The 7,217-nt window shown below is 33.6% G+C and overlaps 1 protein-coding gene across 4 annotated transcripts in view; it reads left to right on the top strand.

Moving 5' to 3' along the window:
* The first annotated feature begins 893 nt into the window (after window positions 1–893).
* LOC136032324 (translation factor GUF1 homolog, mitochondrial-like) overlaps window positions 894–7,217 on the top strand; it is a 284,018-nt gene continuing 277,694 nt past the window's right edge. For all 4 annotated transcript variants that reach the window (XM_065712627.1, XM_065712632.1, XM_065712633.1 and 1 more), the window contains exon 1: window positions 894–1,031. The gene's annotated coding sequence lies outside the window, so the exon portion shown is untranslated. The remainder of the gene's footprint in view (window positions 1,032–7,217) is intronic.

Genomic DNA, 7,217 nt, shown 5'->3' with positions numbered 1-7,217 from the left:
AAAAACCAAGCGCACACGACATTCACCTCCGCCCACCCAAAAGCTCATTTACACTATACTACTGACGTCTGCAGCAGCTCATTGCTAACAATTTTAGTTAAAGCCAAGTACCAGCACTTAATAAATATGATTCTTTAATGTGTGTTTACAGTTACTAATGCATTGCGTAATGTTTTTAAATTCACCAAGTAGCGTGTTTGTTAAGCAGTTCTTTTTCTTCAGTACTGCTTGAATAGCACCTAGTCCAATAGCACCCTTTTTGCCTCCCCCCAGAAAAAAATACTGTAGCAATACCCCTGACATATCGTTTCACGAAACGTAATTGAACCAGAGTCTAGGAGCTTCTTTAACACATCTGGATTATTTGTCAGGTAAGTTACATCTGCTAACCTCAGAGAATACAGGATATGTGAAATCAAATATAACCAAATAATTTAACCATCTCCATAATAAAAAAAAGATTGAACACAGAGAACAAATAAGAGCAGTAATAGCAAAAAGGGGTACATCTTTAAGGAAATGTAACAGACTGTGTTTAGATTGGAGTAAAAAAGAAAATTGGCACTATTTAATTAGTTAGTCGTAAGTGTTGTAGCTATCAGGTGACCAGACAAGTATACGTTATCTTCTACAGATTACATCCAGAGAAGGTCAGCTTAGCCAGATAACACAGGTGAGACATGCTCCAACTCACTAGATGTATTGGTGAATTTAAAACTTTTGGAAAACGAGAATCTCAGATACGAGGTATTGGGTCCTAATTCTATTTTGTATCTAGGAGATTGGTCATTAAAACTTGGTTTTTGACAAGATTACATAAGCCAAAATTAGCCAAGAGCTGTTCGACTGCTTTTGTGTTTCTGGCAGATAACTCTCTTTGTTTGGTTCGAAAGTTCGTCCTCCTAATTCTAATTGGCAAAATAATACGAACTTTAAAAACGAGAATAAAAACTAAAGTCGTAAGGTCACCAGACAAGAGAGGACAGCTAATCAACAGTCATCAAATCATAACTTACAATTGAAGATTAAAGGTAAGAGTTTTGACATTAAATCGTTTTAAAAATAAAAAATATTAAAGTTTTGAATAAATGCATCAAATGAAAATTTAGAAATATGTTTAGCTTATAATAAAACAGTTTGTTAGGCTTAGAGAAGACCCAGAATATAGTCTAGTTCAATAGCTCAGCTTTTGATCTTAATATTAAAGCTTGTTCTTAATTTTTCTAATAGTTCAAGAATGAATGCTCTAACAGAAGTGTAGGCTATTTGATTAATATGGAAAATTTATAGTTTATAAAATAATTTAGCTAGGTTAGGATAAAAGGGAATATAGACTATTACTTGATGCCTTTTATATGTTCTTTCATAATTCAATAATTGCTTCTGGGGTAAACTACATTGCATACAGTGACTAAAAACTAAAAAAATTGGTAAAATTCTAGTTGATTGACTTTTGGCTATCTTGGAAAGGGGTTAGGTTAGAAAAATGAAACTTTCAAGGATGGGTCTAAAGGCTAAAGTATGTCCCAGAAAGGTATTTTGAAGTAACCACATCTACTCCTTCTCCCTCTAGAGAGCCCTGAAATTTGCCTACATGACAGGTCTATCTATACCTATTGAAATTTTGACAAAATACCATTTTACCTTAATTTTCAGTTGCCAGTTGCCTTTTTTTCTGCTGTTAGTTCTAAAAATGCAATTCCTGTTATTTGAGTAGAATTCTGAGCCATATCAATGTTTCTTTCCAAAATTTAGGAATGTATTTGCATATCTTTAAAACCTTGTAAATTGGGATTGAGCAAAGTTGTGAAGCTGAAAACAATTTTGTTGTACTTCATTCAGTAAAACTGGTGCAAACAGTATTACTGGCTTTCATATAAAAGTGAATATACCACTTGATGCATTTTTTTATGCTCTTTTTAGGCCTACAAGGTTTCACTTTTATAACACAAATATTTTTAAAGGTCAGGGCCCTCTAGAGATAGAAGGAGTAGAGGTGGGTTCTTCAAAATACCTTCCTGGGACATGCTTTAGCCTTTAGACTCATCCCTGAAAGTTTCATTTTCCTAACCTAACCCCTTTCTGAGATAGCCAAAAGTCAATCAACAAGAATTTTACCAAAAATTGTTTCTAGAAAATCTGGCTATTGAAAATAAAATTGCCATTTATGGTGGTTCAGAAATAGTTATGATGATTTTCTTTAGCCTTTATAGTAAATTGTTATTTTGAAAACAAATTTGGAGAACTTTTGTAAAAAGAGCTAACAACCCCCCAAAAATGATGTCAGCTTTGCTGTGATGTCGTTTTTCAGCAGTTTCATGCTGTTGAAAAATTCCAGTATTTTTTAAGTTAGGTTTTAGCCCCTTTAACAAATGAAAATGTAATTTCCCTTAGAAGCAATTATTTAACTATGAAAAAGTATGGTGATTGTTTAGTCTCATCACAAGCTGGCTGCAAACTATGCTGCAAAGCAGCATAGTTTCCAGTTTAGAGCATAGTTTCCATACTATAGTATTTAGAAATGCTAAGTCTAGAAGTGCATCCATTTTTTAGCTTTCTAAAATCCCCCTTCAACAAACTTAAAAGGCATAAAGTGAGCATGGTTTGGAAGCCAAGGAAAAGTTGGGTTGTATGGTATGAATGAAATTATATAATTAATACTATTTCTAGTCAATGCTGGTAATTTCAGTATAGTAGTAAGTTGAAAGATAATTAAAAAACTGACACATCCATTAATGCTAAAATCTGCTTTCACTTCTGAGTTTAAACTAGCCAGTGAACAGGTGAATAAGAGCAATTCATTAAACATTGTGTTTATTTTCTGTTGAGTTGAATAAATGCCTTCCAACAGAATGGAGAAAATACAGTTTTTCAGTTCAAGATTCAATTTATTTGAAAAGATGCTTTGGCTATGGGAAGGCCTTGGTGAAACAAATTTAGTTGAATACTGATGTAACATTACCTATAGAGCAAAGCAAAGTAGTCCATGAACCAAGGAGGCAGCAGGGCAAGGTCTATATTCTATATTTATTGAATAATTATTTGGCCTGAAGCCTGAAAGAGTAAACAAAAAATAGGTCATAAACATCAACTAACAATTTAACCAATCAGAATACAGACCTTGCCCTGCTGCCCACAGGGCTCATGGACTAATTTGCTTTGCTCTATAGATACTGTTATGTATAAGCAAAATCAGATGTTTGTTTTCTTCAAACAGCTGGCTAGTTTAAACTCAAAAGTGAAAGTGAAAAAGGATATTAGCATTAATGAATGTGTAAGTTTTTTAATCATGTTTCAATTTACTACTATAAAGAAATTACCAGTGATGACTGGAATTAGTATCTAAAATACAATTTCATTCATATTTTACAACCCCAACTTTTCTGTTGGCTTCAACATCCTGCCCACTTTATGCATTTTTAGTTCGCCCCATGTAGGAGGAGGGTTGACCAAAAATGGATGCACTTCTAGAATTAGCATTTGTAAGTGCTCTGAACTGGAAACTGCTGCTTTGTAGCATAGTTTCCAGTTTAGACAGCTTGTGATGGAACTAACAATTACCAAGAATATAAAAAAGGAAGCAGCTAATGATTCAATGAATTTCATCCTAGCTAAATTATGTAAAAAACTGTATATTCACCATTTACCTTAAATTACCTTAAATTGCATTTACAGCAAGATAAGGTGGACTGCACCCTCCTGTAGAACATCTTGCTTTTGAATTGATGAGGTAACACAATTAGTGGGTGTGATGGGGTGTGGCATCCCATTGGTATTTCCATTCTGCATTACTCCACTCCAAATCAACTGCATTTTTGAAAGAATTAATTGATTCACTAGTGACAGTCTCATTGGAAAGACTATTTCAAGTTGAGACAGCACATACCAAGAAAAAGTTTGTCCTCTCTCTGTGTCTAGAGTGCTCCTGTTGCAGCTTCATTGAGTGGCCTCATGTCATAGTGGCAAGGGAGGGAGTAAAAATGGGGTTAGCCATGTTGTTTTGGTACATTTTTTTGACAAAAATGACATCTCTTCTGTGCTGCCGGTAAACCAATGTGGGTATCTTCCGGCAATGCAGACGTTCAGGGTAGGGAAGCTTTTGGTGTGGGGCACAAAGCTTAGTTGTTCTTCTCTGTATGCTCTCTAGGGCTGCCACATCTCCTAGTTTAAATGTTTAAAAAGCCTGCAGTATATTTTCTCCCCATGTTAAGGTTTAATCTTTTTCTTTACTTTCATTTGGGAAAAAAAAACTTCAGTAAATATAGGGTGAGACCCCAAGTACTTGGCATTTTCCAAATCTTAGACATATATCCTGGTTAAAAACTATTGTTCCTATGCATATACACAGACAACAGGCTCCTAATCTTCAACATTATGAATATAGGTTTAGATTGTTAGGATGTATTAGACTAGTTAATATATAGAATTAGGCTTTTTAGGGTTGTTATCTCTGTGTTTGGTTAAGTATGTAATTTACAAATATATTATTTAAAATAATTTTAAAGTGTGTAAAAATGGAAGGAAACATGACAACCTGATTACTAATTGTATTCTGCACATAATTGTTTTAGTTTTTGCATATTCTTTGGGCTATATATAGGATCATCATGAAAGGGGGTGCATTTGCAAGTAGATTAACTATTTAATTTAGAAAGGGCATAAAACAAGGAATGAAGTAGTGTTTTCACCTTGTCCCTATGCCAGTTATGTAATATTTTACACATTTACCACACCTTGTTTTTTTATTTAGGCTCACCATAAATAAATGTTGAATTTTTTTGATTGGACCACTTTACACTGTTCTGATACTGTAATTACTTGCCTGCACTTTAAATATAGTATTGCTGCTTTAGAGTCTGTCAAAAGGCAAGTAACAAAAATTACAAGCTCTGTTAAATGCTTCTATTATGATGAAGATTTGAAAATCTTGTAACTATCATCATTAGTATAGATAAGCAAATGGGTGACACAGTTAGGATTATAAGTACATTGAAATTAACATATTGTCCTCTGTGTAACCCTATTTCTATCAGCTTTAATCAGTGGTCATAGACATAAATTACAGAAATGTTCTACATTAAAAATAATAATAATTTCTTATATGATTCACTGATAAAAACTGACATTGCCCATGATCACTGTAAACCCTGGCTACTCCTCTGTGTGTAACTGCTTGACTACAATCAGACTCGTAATAATGTAAAGCACACCATAGGGAATTTAATTTTAAGTAAATTCCTTAGAGTTAAATTCCCTAAATGGTCATTTTATTCTTTTAAATAAACAATAAAATAATTAGGTTTGCATATAATTTACATTGAGACTTATAATAATAATAATTTATTTGTGACCCACTTGAAACAGCAGAGTACAAAAACAAACACAGAGAAAAAAAAAAAAAAAAAAAACAAAAAAACAACTTCTGATAACACATAAAATTACTGTAAAAAACATTTTAGAAGATCATGAAAAGGGTTAATAGTAAAATGTATCGAGTTGGACAGTTTCTGGTGTAGCACATTAAGTTTATTTAATAAATCTGGAGCCCCTAAATTTGTTACCATATCACTGTTCTTGTACCAGGGAGGAAGATACAACAAAAAACAGAGGAAACGAAAATAAGATGACTTGAGAGCCTTTAAATCTTTTCTTTTTAAAACAGGATACAATCCAGAAAGATATAAAACCGAGTGATCACAAAAGCAAGAATAAATTTGTGAAAGAGCTTTGCGGTGGTATTTCCCCCTGTTCGTAACAATTTTAGAATAACCCCCTTGAAGTTTAACCTTAGAATCAAAAATAATTTTATTACAAAAAGAGACTAAATTCTTAGTATGGGTAATGCCCAACCACCTTAAAGAAGTCACCCACGGAACGCTAAATTCAGAACAATTAAGTCTAGAAGATTGCTTAGGAGAAGGGCCAAAATGAAGGAATTCACATTTGTCAGGGTTAAGGGTTAGACCTATATTCGAGAAAACAGTAGAGACACAACGAACAGAAGCCAAAAGCCCAGACTTAGGTCTACTAATGAGAAGAATATCGTCTGCATAAGCAAGATATGAGACATTTCAACTACCTAAAAGGTAAGTTGTTGGAAGACTATTTAAAGTATCAGCAATACAAATTTTGAAAATTTATGGAGATAAAACTCCACCTTGTCTCACACCCTGTCTTACAGAGATCCTTAACATAGAAGGATCAGAAGGAGAAGATTTGACTTGAAGGAAAGAATGACAATACCAAAATTTTAATAAAGAAACAATAGAAACATTCACTCTTCATTTAAGCAAAGAAAACAGGGCTTGGGAGTGAACTACAGAATCAAAAGCCTTAGATAGATCTAAAGAACAAAAATAAAGATCATAGCCCTTCCCAGAAGCATCAGAAAGCAGAGTAGAAAGAACTTTATGGACATGCTGACATCCCAGACCACGCTGAAAACCAAATTGGTTATCTCCAAAATTTATATTATCTGTTATAGAAGGGAGAAGTAAATACTCAAGGACTTTGCTTAAGGTACAAGAAACAGTGATAGGACAATAAGATGAACAAGAAAATGGATCTTTCCCCCTTTTTAAAATAGAAGTAACTGTGCCACACAAGAAACTGTCCAGCACAACAGAACAACGCAAACACATTTGAAAAAGTAGTTGTAAATGCAATATTAAAGGGGGGCAATCATGTTTTAAATGATTCCCTGATATTCCATTGGTGTCAACTGACTTAGACTTAAGCCTTTTAATAGCCAGGTAAATTGAATCAGCGGATATCGGTAATATATCCTGCTGAGATAGAGCAGACGGTAGCATACGTTTCAAAACAGCTGAAAAACTTGAATGAACTGCATAATTAATCCGGGAAAAAATAGCAGTATAATGCGATTCCCAAGCTGACTTAGAAATATAATTGCCAGGACCATCACTAATAATTTTACTAGAATTTAAAACATTCTTCCAATCACTTGGATTTGATGGAAAACCAAGACCCCTGAAATTGGACTGCACAAAGGTATTTCTTATAAGCAGATTTAGTGCGATTTTTAATACTGAAAACAATACCAGAAGCAGGCCTTCCGCATTCTGACCATATACACAACCATTATGAAGAAGAAGGAAACCATTATGAGCAGCTTTAAGTTATTTTTTTTTCTATCTTAAATCTTCATTTGTGATAAACATATTTGCATATCAAAAGGCTCTTTATGAACTCTTGTC

The sequence above is a fragment of the Artemia franciscana genome, chromosome 10 (assembly GCF_032884065.1).
Source record: "Artemia franciscana chromosome 10, ASM3288406v1, whole genome shotgun sequence".
Taxonomy (NCBI): Eukaryota; Metazoa; Arthropoda; class Branchiopoda; order Anostraca; family Artemiidae; genus Artemia; species Artemia franciscana.
This window is presented reverse-complemented; position numbering and strand designations above follow the sequence as displayed.